At 40.9% G+C, this 13,254-nt stretch overlaps 1 pseudogene; it reads left to right on the top strand.

Moving 5' to 3' along the window:
• Window positions 1-12,388: 12,388 nt before the first annotated feature.
• On the top strand, window positions 12,389-12,903 carry LOC101539379 (riboflavin kinase-like; annotated as a pseudogene).
• The last annotated feature ends 351 nt before the right edge of the window (window positions 12,904-13,254 follow it).

Genomic DNA, 13,254 nt, shown 5'->3' with positions numbered 1-13,254 from the left:
GTGCAGTCCTACCTTTCCATACTCAGGGTCGAAGCTGGCCAGCATTCGTGCCTCTTGGTTAGTGTTTGGTCTTATGAGAACAATGTCATCAGTGAAGAGGAGATGGTGTAGTTGCCGACCATCTATCTTCACTCCCATTCCTTCCCATTCCAGTAGCTGTATGATTTTCTCCAGAGTGGCACTGAAGAGTTTTGGTGAAATGGTATTACCCTGCCGAACTCCTCTCTTTATGTCAATGATCACTTCCTTGTAGAATGGTGAGATGCTGGTGGTGAATCTGTAATAAAGCTCACAGAGGATGCTGATGTACTGAGTTTGAATGCCCTGTTTGGCTAGGGGTTCGATGACCACTTCAGTCTCAACAGAATCAAAGGCCTTCTTTAAATTGATGAAAGTTTGACAGAGCAGCATCTTGAACTCTCATGAAACTTCAGTGAGCTTGGTCACCGTGTGGATATGGTCGACCATGCTGAATCCTTTTTGGAACCTGACTTACTCACATCTAGTGTTCTGCCTATTCCATTCAACGTGACTCGACGACGGACAACAGGTAGATTGGGCAATAGTTGCTGATGTTGTGGATGTCTCCCTTCTTGTACAACAGAACAGTTCTGCTGGTTTTCCATGGGGACGGAAACTTGCATATGGACAGGTAGCATGTGAAGAGCCGAGCCAGTGTATTGATGAGTACTGGCGATAGATTCTTTCATTGTTCAGGTCTGACCTTGTCTGGACCGGGTGCTGTACGTGTCTTTACTGACAAAGTGGTGTGTTGGATTTCGGAAGAGAGGACATTGGGAATGACATATCCATCCTGCAGAATTTGGTATGTAGGCAGGTGGATGTGACTGTTAAAGAGATCTGAGTAGAAATCATGAATAATCCTCTCCATCGCCTTTCTGGAAGATGTGATAGATCCATCAGGATGTCAGAGGACAGTCATCTTGGTCTTGTAGTTGGTGAAGGACAGGCAAGCATTATAAATGTTTATCCCTGCTTCTGCCTATCGGCCAACACTGCTGCTCTTCTCTGTTTGAGGTCTTCCTTTATTGCTTCTCTGTACCATTTTGTAAGCTCAGACATTAGCTTGTGGTTGTCTGTGGCTCATGCCAAACCACGTTGGCAAATGAGTTCAAGAGTTTTCAAAGATGGGCGTCTGTTTGTGGCTTTCCCACTCTCGGCATTATTCGCACAGTCATGGAGGTGCTGAACCAGTTGATCATATTCCTCATTGATGTCAATGACAGCATCTTCCCATGTTGCCACAATAGTACCAAAGAGCTCCCAGTTGGTGATCATTCTGGGAGTTCTATTCTTAAACTTAAACTTTGCAGACCTTTCTTCCCACTCTGTGAAGTAGAATTTTGCACGAAGGAGATGGTGGTCCTATCCTGTTAAAATTTTGGGACAACAGCGACATTGGTCAGGCAAAACCTTCGATTGAATATGATGTGGTCAATTTTGTTGTGGAACTGTCCACCAGGAAACTCCCATGTCCATGTTTAGATTTAGCCTTCTGGAACTTTGAGTTACCATGGATGGTCTTGGTCAACATGATGAACTCAGTTTCTCACCCTGTTTGTTCCATTATAGTCCTGGGTCCCTATGTGGAGTTCTTCTGGTGACCTTCTCAATCCTATCTTGGCAATAAAATCACTGATAATGACCTATGAAAGGTGTGGTCTTCTTTATAGAACTTCTCCAGCTCCATGAAAAACTTCTCAATTTCTTCTTCGTTGTAAATGGATGTTGGTACGTAGACAACGACGATAGAAACTGCCGGCAGTGAGTCAGATCTATTCAAACGTAAGTGTCCAATTCGTGTTGTTAGGCATTTAAATGAGTCAATGTTCATGGATAAGTTCATGCTTATGAGGGCACCGACACCACTGATGCCTCTACTGTCTCACATTCCAAGGAACAGTTCTTCTCCAGTGTCGAAAACGGCATGATATGATCAATGCCTTCTCTTCTCGGTCAGACCAATGATGTTATACTTGCTCTTCTGTGCTTGAACTATCAGGTCCTCGATGGATGCTTCCACTGCCAGCATATGAGCATCAAAAGTACAGACAGTCATTTTAGTCTTTCTTCATTTTGGCAGTCTAATTCAGCCCTGAGATTTTATCAGCATTTCCTTACTCATCATTCCCACTGCTGCCATATTGGGGGCTCTTTCAGGGTCAGGGTAGTGAGGTCCATTGTTGTTACTGATTTTGACATATTGAATATGCCACAGGTAGCTTGCCAGGCTCTGCCTACGGGCGGAATACCCTCGGTAGCTTTCCAGGCTCTCCAAAAGGTAAAGAGGTAAAGAGGCTTTGGGGTGTGGCCTCTAATTGCACTTGCAGGTGCTCCCAGACTACCGAATGCAAGGTTTTGGTCCACTGGCATGTTGTAACAATCTACTCACTGACAAACACACACCTGTCTGAGTCTCTGGTCAGCACCTGTTGGTTCACTCTTCACTGGTTGGCACCATTGCCACCACACCCTCCCCCACCTCAGCCCCCGCCATGATGAGGTAGTGGAACAGGGAATTACGGATTCACCACCAGGATCTCACCATTCTACAAGGAAATGATCATCGACGTTAAGAGAGGGGTTTGGCAAGGTGATACCATTTCTTTTTTCTTTTTTTAAAAAATTTTTTATTAGTGAATCACCATGGGGTACAGTTACCAACTTACAAACTTTTGTGCTTGCATTTCAGTTATACAATGATCGAGTACTCATCCCTCTACCAGTGCACATTCTCTACCACCAATGATCCCAGTATCCCTTCCACCACCCCCACCCCCACACACTACCCTGCCTCTGTGGCAGGGCATTCCCTTTTGTTCTCTCTTTCCTTTCTGGTGTTGTAGTTTGCACTACAGGCATTGAGTGGCCATTGAGTTCAATCTATAGTATACATTCAGCTCGCATCTCCCAACCCGAGCTGATCCTTCAAATACCCTTTACTTGGTCTTCCCTTCTCTATTTGAGCTGCCTTTTCCCCTGGCATTTGTGGCCTGCTTCCAAACCATGAAATAAACCTCCTGGTCTTTATATTGGGTGTTATTCTTGGGTGTTATTCTCCCATTCTGTTACTTTATATTTCACAGAGGAGTGCAATCTTTCTATGTCTGTCCCTCTCTTTCTCTTTCAAAATCCGTTGCTTTTGTTCTTTTGGATGTGCGCCAGTTTTTGTGATGTAAGATGATATCTCGTTGTTTTGATCTGCATCTCCCTGATGATTAGTGATGAAGAGCACTTTTTCATGTGCCTTTTGGCCACTCAGATATCTTCTTTGAGAAAGTTTCTGTTCATTTCATTGCCCCATTTTCTGAGGGGTTGGATGTCTTCTTTTTGTAGAGTTCAACTAGTCCTTTGTATATCCTTGATATCAACCCCTTATTCAATAGTTATTGAGTAAATATCTTTTCCCATTGTGTTGACTGTCTTTGTATTTTGGTCACTGTTTCTTTTGAGGTGCAGAAGCTTCTTAGTTTAAGATAGTCCCATTCGTTTATCTCTGTTTTCACTTGGTTGGCCAGTGGCGTGTCATCTTTGAAGATATTGTTAGCTTCAACGTCGTGGAGGGTTTTGCCGACCTTGTCTTCAATGTACCTTAGAGATTCTGGTCCGATGTTGAGGTCTTTAATCCATTTTGATCCGATTTTTGTACATGGTGTTTGGTAGAGATCTGAGCCCATTTTAGGGGGATGTAAATGTCCAGTTTTGCCAGCACCATTTGTTAAAGAGGTTTTCCTTGTTCCACTTAACATTTCTTGCTCCCTAATTAAAGGTTAGGTGACCATATATTTGAGGATGTGTATAAGGATATTCAACTCTGTTCAATTGATCTACATATCTGTTTTTGTTCCAGTACCATGCTGTTTTAATTATTTTGCTTTGTAGTAGAGTTTGAGATTGGGGAAGGTGATGCCCCCCATCTTCTTTTTTCCCAGAATTGCTTTAGCTAGTCGTGGAGATTTGTTGTTCCATATGAATTTCAGAAATGTTTGATCCTCTTTTTTAAAGAACATCATGGGTATCCTTATAGGGATCACATTGAATCTGTACAATGCTTTGGGGAGTATTGTCATTTTGACAATATTAATTCTCACAATCCATGAGCAGAGGATATCTTTCCATTTCCTTGTGTCCTCTTTTATTTCGTGAAGTAGCATTTTGTAGTTTTCTTTATACAGGTCCTTTAGCTCCTTAGTTAAGCTGATTCCAAGGTACTTGATTTTCTGAGGCATGATTGTGAACAGGATTGCTGTTTTCATGTCACTTTCTTCTCTCTCATTATTTGCGTATAGGAAAGCCATGGACTTTTGGGTATTGATTTATAGTCTACAACTTTGCTATACAAGTCTATTGTTTCTAGGAGTTTCTTGGTAGAGGCTTTAGGGTTCTCTAAATATAGTATCATATCATCTGCGAATAGTGAAAGCTTGATTATTTCCTTTCCTGCCTGAGTGCCCTTAATATCTTTTTCTTGCCTAATCGCTATTGAAAGTACTATCAGTACTACGTTGAACAGAAGTGGTGAGAGTGGGCATCCCTGTCTCATCCTGATCTTAGAGGGAAGATCAGGATGATCTTAGAGGGAAGATCTTAGAAGATCTTAGAGAGAAGTCTATTAGTTGTTCCCCATTGAGAATGATGCTTGCCATAGGCTTGTGGTAGATGGATTTGACTATACTGAGGAAAGTTCCTTCGATACACATTTTGGCGAGTGCTTTCATCATAAATGGGTGCTGGATCTTGTCAGCAGCTGGACCATGGCAAATGTTTTCTCCACATCTATTAATATGATCATATGGTTATTATCTTTTCTTTTGTTGATATTATGGGTTATGTTGATTGATTTCCAAATGTTAAACCATCCTTTCAGCCCCAGGATGAATATGCTTGGTTGCGGTGTATGATCTTATTGATGAGCTGTTGAATTCTATTTGCTAATATTTTTTTAATTTATTTTATTATATCACCAAGTGGAAAGTTACAAAGTTCTCAGGCTTATATCTCAGTTATACAATGCTCAAACACCCATCCCTTCACCAGTGCCCATATTCCACCACCAATAAAAACAAAAACAAAACAAAACAAAACAAAAAAAAACAGTATACATCCCAACCCTCTTCCCCCAACCCCTCCCCCCGTGCTTGAGTGATAATTTCACTTCCTTTTCTCTTTACCTTGATTACATTCCAGATTTCAACACACAACTCACTATTGTTGTTAGAGTTTCAAAACAGACTCACTATTTTTGTTGGAATTTATCCCCCAAGAATACAGCTCTATTGACAAGGAAATATTTGATAATAAGTTTTCCACTGATGAGAATGAAGAGGTAAAATGTCGCGCGGCCGCAGTAGCAGCCACGCGGTTTACAATTTCTGTATTATAGTAATTAAGTCCGCGGAGATTTAAGTTGGAAAATGAATCATTTCCCTTCCTGGAACAGCATGTAGCAAAGGCTTAGTTCACAGTCTCCATACATGGTTGCAAGCACTTGCTGGAACCCCAAATCCTAAAGCTGTCTCTGGTTCCCGCTCGTTCCACATCGACCGGCTGTGCAGAGACATGGGCACCCGGGCCGAAACTCCTATTTCCTAATATTTTGTTGACAATCTTCATACCGTGTTCATCAGGGATATCATCCCATAGTTTTTAATTTTTTGTGATGTTTTGTTTGCTTTGTGTATTAGGAAGATATGAGCGTCATAGAAACTGTTCTTTCCCTTCAATTTCCTGGAAAACCTTGAGAAGAACTGGCAATAGGTCCTATTTAAATGTTTGAAAAAATTCGCTAGTGAATCCATCTGGACCTGGGCTTTCATTTTCAGAAGACTTTCGATTACAGTTTCAAGTTCCTTGATATTAATGGACCTGTTCTGGTATTCCATATCTTCTTGATTCAGCCTTGGGAGATTATAGGAATCCAGAAATTTATCCATTTCTTCTAGGTTCTCTTATTTCGTGGCATATAGACTTTCAAAGTAGTCTCTGATGATGTTTTGAATTTCCTAGTTTCTTTTGTGATGTCCCCCTTTTCATTTCTGATTCAGTTTATTAGGGTTCTCTCTCTTTCTTTGTGTGTCTGACTAGTGGTTTATCAATCTTGTTTATTTTATCAAAGAACCAGCTCTTGGTTTCATTGATCTTTTGGATTGTTTTTTAGGTTTCCATGTTGTTAATTTAGGCACTAAATTTTGTTATTTCTTTCCTTTTGCCTGGTTTTGGCTCCTTTTGTTGGTCCTTTTCTAATATCTTGAGTTATCTATGTAGGCCCTTTCTTCGTTCCTGAGTAATGTTTGCAGAGCTATAAATTTTGCCCTTAACACGGCTTTAGCTGCGTCTTTTAGGTTCTGGTAACGCGTGTCTTCATTCTCATTTGTTTCCAGGTATCATTTTATTTCTTCCTTGATTTCCTTCCTAACCCACTCGTTGTTCAACAATGAGTTGTTTAATTTCCAGGTGTTTAATTTGGTTCTCCGTGTCTGTGCATGATTAATTTCTATCTTCAGTGCATCGTGGTCTGAAAAGATAGTTGATACAATTTCTATCTTCCTGATTCTATTGAGGTATGTTTTGTGACCCAGCATGTGGTATAATTTGGAAAATGTTCTGTGTGCATTGGAAAAAATCTGTATTCTTTTTTGGGGGGATGCAAAGCCTTGTATAGATCTGTTAGGCCTCTCTATTCTATCTCTTCCTTCAAAGCCAGTGATTCCTTTCTCAGTTTTAATCTTGTTGATCTATCTAGAGGTAGATAGATCTAAAAGTGATTGGGCAGTGTTGAAGTCTCCAAATACTATTGTGTTGCTAGCAATTTCCTCGTTTAAATCTGTTAGTAGTTGTTTAAGTATTTATCTGGTCCCTCATTAGGCACATATACATTAAGGAGTGTGATTTCTTCCTGCTGTACAAATCCTTTAATTAGTAAAACATAGCCTTCACTGTCCCTTCCAATTTTTTTCAACCTGAAATCTATGTTGTCCGATACTAATATGGCCTCCCCGGCTTTTTTGAGGGAGTTGTTTGCTTGAAGTATTGTTTTCCATCCTTTGACTTTGAGTCTGTGTTTGCTGACTGTTCAGAGGTGGTTCTTGTAGGCAGCAGAATTTTGAGTTTAGTTTTCAAATCCGTTTTGCCACTCTGTGTCTCTTAATTTGTGTATATAGATCATTGACATTGAGAGAGATTATTGTCCTGGGGTTTTGTGCCATTGTTCTGTAGGGGTTTGTTGTGCTTGTAGGGGTTTTTCTTATCTTACAGTAGCCTCTTTACTCCTTCTTTTAAGTTTGGTTTTGAGTCTATGAAGTTCCTAAGCTGTTGTTTATCCATGAAATAGTGTATTGTTCCTTCGAGTTTGAGTGAGAATTTAGCTGGATGAAATATTCTTGGTGAAGCATTCATTTCAATGAGTTTTTTCATTATATCTCACCATTGTCTTCAAGCTTGGAGGGTTGCCTCTGATAGGTCTGCTGTAAATCTAAGGAGTGCTCCGTTGCATGTGATTTCCTTCTTTGACCTTGCTGATTGCAGTATTGTGTCTCTATCTGTGGTATCCATCATTATCCAAGACTATGATATGTCTTGGAGTCTTTTTATTAGGTTCCCTTTTAGCTGGAACCCTTTGGGCTCCTTGGATCTGGATTCCCACATTCTCCAGCTCTGGGAACTTCTTAGCAATGATGTCTTTAATTGTGGCTTTTTCATTTAGGTTACCTCCCTGTTCTTCTGATACTCAGATGACTCTTATGTTGTTCCTCAGGACTCTGATTTGCCCTAGAGCTATTTTGAGGCCTTTTGCCATTGTTTGTTGTTGCCTGTAAGCTTTCTGCAGCTTATCATCAAGCTCACTGATTCTGTCTTTGGCTGTCGCCACTCTACTATTGAGGGCACCTACTGAGATTTTATTTCATCTACTGTCGATTCCTTTATTTGTGTCACTACTGTTTGTAGCTTTGAAATTTCTGCTCTCATTTCTTCCTGTATTTTCTTGGTGGACCATTCCACTGTTTCTTTCATATCCTCCATTAATTTATTGGATGTCTGTCCCATCATTATTTTGAGTTCGTTGAACATCTTGAACATTTTATCTCTGAATTTTTTATCTGAGAGATCATATTTGTGGGTAACCCCTATTGGGGCTTCTGTAATCTTTTCTTCTCACCTCTCCTCATGGTGGGGATTTTTGCTGTTTCTTCATATTGTTGTGGAATTATGGGGGTGGAACCTTCCAGTTCTCTATCCTTACCCCCTCTTGCTGCAAGGGTAGATTCTGGATGAGCTCAGCCGATGGTGGTCACCTTTTTCCCCTTCTAGAATACTTCTTACTCTCAGGCGCTCCTCCTGGTTTATGTGCAGCCTCCAGTGATGTTTTTGAGGATATGCTCTTTTTATAATGGGATTGTGCAGTTTCTTGTGTTCACTGATAGTTTTGGTGAATTTGGAATAGGCTAATGGACTACTGGCCTATTGTGATTGAGATGCCCAGGGTGTTCTTCAGAGAATTAAGTTATACAGATTGTGACCTCAGCCCGCAGTGCTGGGAAAGGAGTAAAATACTTGTGGCTGCATTAGTGGCCTCCTGTCCCACAGGAGGCCACGCCCCTTCTGCAGAGGCCACACCTTCTGATATAAAGGCCACACTCCCAGCCACCTGTTGTGGAAAGTTGCAGAGCTAGAGCTAGGGTGGTGTGCAGGGGGTGGAGCCCAATACCAGGGTCCTGAGAGGCTTGCAGGAGCACCGCTGCACCATTTGGGCAGAGCAGCTCCCATTTTACCAAAACTCCTCAGTACCACCCTCAAGGACATCATGTGATGACTGAAATGGGAAGGAATGGGATTGAAGATAGATGGTTGGCAACTATGCCACCTTCACTTCACTGATGACATCATTCCAATAACACCAAACATTAGCCAAGTGGCATGGATAAGGCTGACTTTGACCATGAGTGTGGAATGGTCGGACTGCAACTGAATCTTACAAAGATAATGTTCATGAGAAACAAACTAGTTCCTGATGTCCCATTTGTTCTCAACAGAATAAGCATCTCCGAATGCAGCGGTTGTGTATACCTGGGTTGAGAACTCTATATAATGAACAACTTGGTGCCAGAACTGCACAGGAGGAAGAGAGCGGCATGGAACACCTTCAAGAGCTTCGAAGAAGAGGATGATGAATCTCCAGCTCTGGGCACATCTTTTTGACTCCACCATTCTTCCTGCATTAACATATGCCTCAGAGACCTGGGTCCTATGAAAACAGGATAAGAATACTATTTGGGTCTACCAAAGAGGAATTGAAAGAGCTATGCTTAGAGTACCACGTTTCACTCAAGTGAGAAGGAATCTGGAGTTACTACCTCTGTTGATGATCAAGGATCAGGGACACTGCCTCATTTGCCAAGGATTTGAAAATCAGATGGGCCAGACACATAACATGATTTGGAGATTACCGCTGGACTAGAGCTGTTACGGACTGGATTCCATGGGACGTCAAATGAATGCCTGGCTGCCCACCTATGATATGGTCTGACTTCTTCAACAAGACCCTGAACAGTTTGAACGTGTTCATACACACACACACACACGCATATTTGTATATATTGTGGAAGACATATCCATGACCAGGGAAAACAGGGTCTTCAAGGACTGGTCAGTGGTTGGAATAAACCACAGGTGTGTGAGGGATGGAGGGTAGGTAGAATAGAGAAGGGACTAGGATGACGATCATAGCTGGAAACTATCATGCTGGACAAATCCTGAGTATTAAAAGTAGGTAAAAGAATATACCAGATAACCTTTCATTGCAGTGCAAACCACAATCCCCAAAGGAAACAGAGAGAAAGAGAAATAGAAAAGAGAGAAAGTGAAAGAGAGAGAAGAGAAATAAAATGCCTATCAGAGGCAGGCTTAGGGTGGGGAGGTAATGGGAGAGAAACTGGGGACACTGGTGCTGCGAAATGTACACTGGTGGAGGGATTGGTGTTGGAACACTATATGACTGAAACCAAATTATGAATTGCTTTGTAAATATTTATCTCATGGTGATTGAATAATAAAATTTTCAAAAATAAAAATAAATAAGTAAATTCCTGTGGCTATAATTTTTGCTTAAACAATGGTCACATAAAATAAAAATTGGCATTTTAAATGCATCATGCAATTGAATGCTCTTTATTGAACAATCATAAAGTGCACTTCTATTTCCAGACCATATTAATCCATATTAATTCTTCCCACAAAATCAATCCCATAGTCATAGCAGTCAGTCCTATGTCCCCTACTTAATACTCTCCCAACTATTGATGGACTTGCTATTCCTTTGTACCTCATCTTTATGTTTTATTTATATTGAATCACATGGTTTGTGGCCTTATTTTCTAGTTTCTAGTACAATGATTTCAAATTTTATTTATGATATACCAGTACCTAATGCTTTTTATGGATGAACAATGTTTGATTATATCAATATTACATTTTATTTATCCACTCATCTGTTTTTTGTATTTTAATAAGTAAAATATTGCATAGAAATCCCGATGGCACATACAGATATTTTTCAGGTAATACGACAGTGCTGATGCCATTAATGATAAGGATCATGAGTATGAGAAATAAATAAAGAAAAATGTGACTCATCACATTTTTTGTGAGCTCAGAGATTTTATTTTTCAGCTGTCTGTTCCAGGGGTTATGTGGTGAGTGAGATGAATATTGGACATTTCTAGGATTTCTCACCCACCTTGTTAAGGTTCCCAGTTCTAAACATGCTTCAGTCAGCAAAAAGGGGAGACTACGTGAGTTTGTAGCTTGGAGCCTGGACTTCAATTCAGTGTGGTTTCAGACCAGACTTATCCTCTGTGCCCACTTAAAGTGTCATCATTTTAACCAGCTGTTGTTTCACTGCATGTGGTTTTCTAACAGTCTATAAGAAGATTAATAGTTATATAGCTAATGGGATCATGATTTTAGCACAAGATCGCAGCCAGCTCCTATTGAGCATCAACAGAATTCTCTTGCAAGCAGAGGGGGCTATAGGTTTTTGGAAAACTGAAGCTGGCCTCCTCAGAATGTGAGTCCCATTTCTTCTTTTGTAATGCTGATAACAAGTGTGGCCAGTCTCTGTATCACAGAAACTTTATGCAGGTCTGATAAAGCAGTTCCAACCTCATGGCTTTTAAGGTGATGTTTCTGGGACTGAAGAAACAAGGACTAATTCGAACAATGCTTTTGTATACAGAAAAACTGCTTTCATAATGACATTTTTAGCTACATACACTTCTGTGCTTTTTCACAACTCTCTAACACATGAGTTCCATTACACGTAAGTGCAATGGGACAGCTCTGGATATTGTGATGCTCTGAACACAGACCATCCCCTTTTCTGGAGCCCTGCCATGAAATTGCTTCTCCTGGTTCTGCTGCTATTCCTGGAAACACTTTTCTAAACTACAGAACTACTATTTGAAGTCATTAGCTTTCTCATTATGTATGTTCTGACTCTTCTGCTAATTTTCCAATGAGATAAATATACCAAAAAATATCTATTGATCATTTGCCTTTGCATATTAGGTTTTATTTAATCTTGAGAAATCAGTATCACAATTTAAATTTTATAGATGAGAGTGCTGAAGATTCTTAAGACTTAAGATTTTTGAGGCATGTGTTGCTTGATAACAAGAACATGTATTAAGAAATGTGTCCAGAGGGGATTTCATGCCACCCTGGTGCAAACATTACAAAGTATAATTACACAAATCTAGATGGTGTAACCTACTATACACTCAGCCAATGTATCTATTGATATATAGCCAATCACTAACTGAAACTTTATTAAGTGATATATGATGATAGTAGTCAGCATGGTGGTATGTAAAATTCTATGTACTGAAGTTTAGGTCTTAACGGGAGTATTCTGTTATCTATGTCAGTTGTATAAGAAAGAACATCAGAGTTGCCAATCATTTCTACTTTAACTTCTACTTTCCTTTGAGGAAGAGATTTTACATTTTATTTGGGGGGTGGGGAGGTTTTGGATCACACCCAGCAATGTTCAGGGGCTACTCCGTTGAGGGGCTCATTGATCACTTTCTGGTGGTGGTCAGGAAACCATGTGGTACCAGAGACAGAACTTGGAATGACTACCTGCAAATCAAATCTTGAACTATCTCCCAACCATTAATAAGTTTTTAGAGCAATATCACAAGAAACCTGGCCTTTAGACACGGCCTCTGTCACCCGCGGCTTCTTGTTGGGTCGGGTCTGGCCAAGCCGCATGGATGATTGCAGCCACGCCGCCCTCCATGAGCCCATCAGCCCACAGGCTCACCTGAGCTAGGCTGTGTGCCCCGGCAGCGCCCCCACGGCAAAGGCCCCATGGGACGCGAGGACCAGACCCCAGCCCACAACCACGGCGGACAGCATCATGCAGTACCTGCCCTACTTCATCTGCGGCCCACAGGTGGTGCGGGGCTTCGGGTGCGGCTCCAAGCAGCTGGGCATCCCCGCGGCCAACTTCCCTGAACAGGTGTTGGTCAACCTTCCCGCAGACGCACCCACAAACATCTATTGCAGCTGGGCCAGTGTTGTCAGTGGGGACGTGCATAAGATGGTGGTAAGCATCGGGTGGAACTCCTACTACAAGAACACCAAGAAGTCCAGGGAACTCCTATCATGCACACCTTCAAACAGGACTTCTATGGAGAAATCCTCAGCGTGGCCGTCCTTGGCTACCTCAGAACAGAAAACTTTGGTTCTTTAGAATCACTGATTTCAGCAATTCAAGGCGATGTTGAGGAAGCTAAGAAAGGACTAGATTTTCCAGAACACTTGGAACTCAAAGAAGACAATTTCTTCTGGGTTTCTAAAGGCAAAGTGATGAATGGGCACTGATAAAAAATCATTTATTCGTTCACTGTTTTCTAGTATTTAGCTACTCATAATATGTAATTTCATCGTCATGTATTTTATGAATCAAACCTATTACTGCAACTGTGGATTAGTTTAAACACGACAGAATAGTATAGTTACCATATTATGCTTCAGCTGTTAAACCCATGAGGCTATCCTACTAAAGAGATTCATTTTAATAATCAGAACTCTATTTTATGTATTATGTTGATTAGAATGTACCAGTAGAAACATCTTTCATATTCTCTATAAAATCGAATGTATGTAAATTTGGGTGAAAAGGCTGATCACTAGTTTGAGATGAAACTACTTTCATGGTAAATTACTAGAATG

The sequence above is a fragment of the Sorex araneus genome, chromosome 1, assembly GCF_027595985.1.
Source record: "Sorex araneus isolate mSorAra2 chromosome 1, mSorAra2.pri, whole genome shotgun sequence".
NCBI classification, from domain to species: Eukaryota; Metazoa; Chordata; class Mammalia; order Eulipotyphla; family Soricidae; genus Sorex; species Sorex araneus.
Note: the sequence above shows the minus strand (reverse complement) of the source record. Positions and strands in the feature narration are given on the sequence as shown.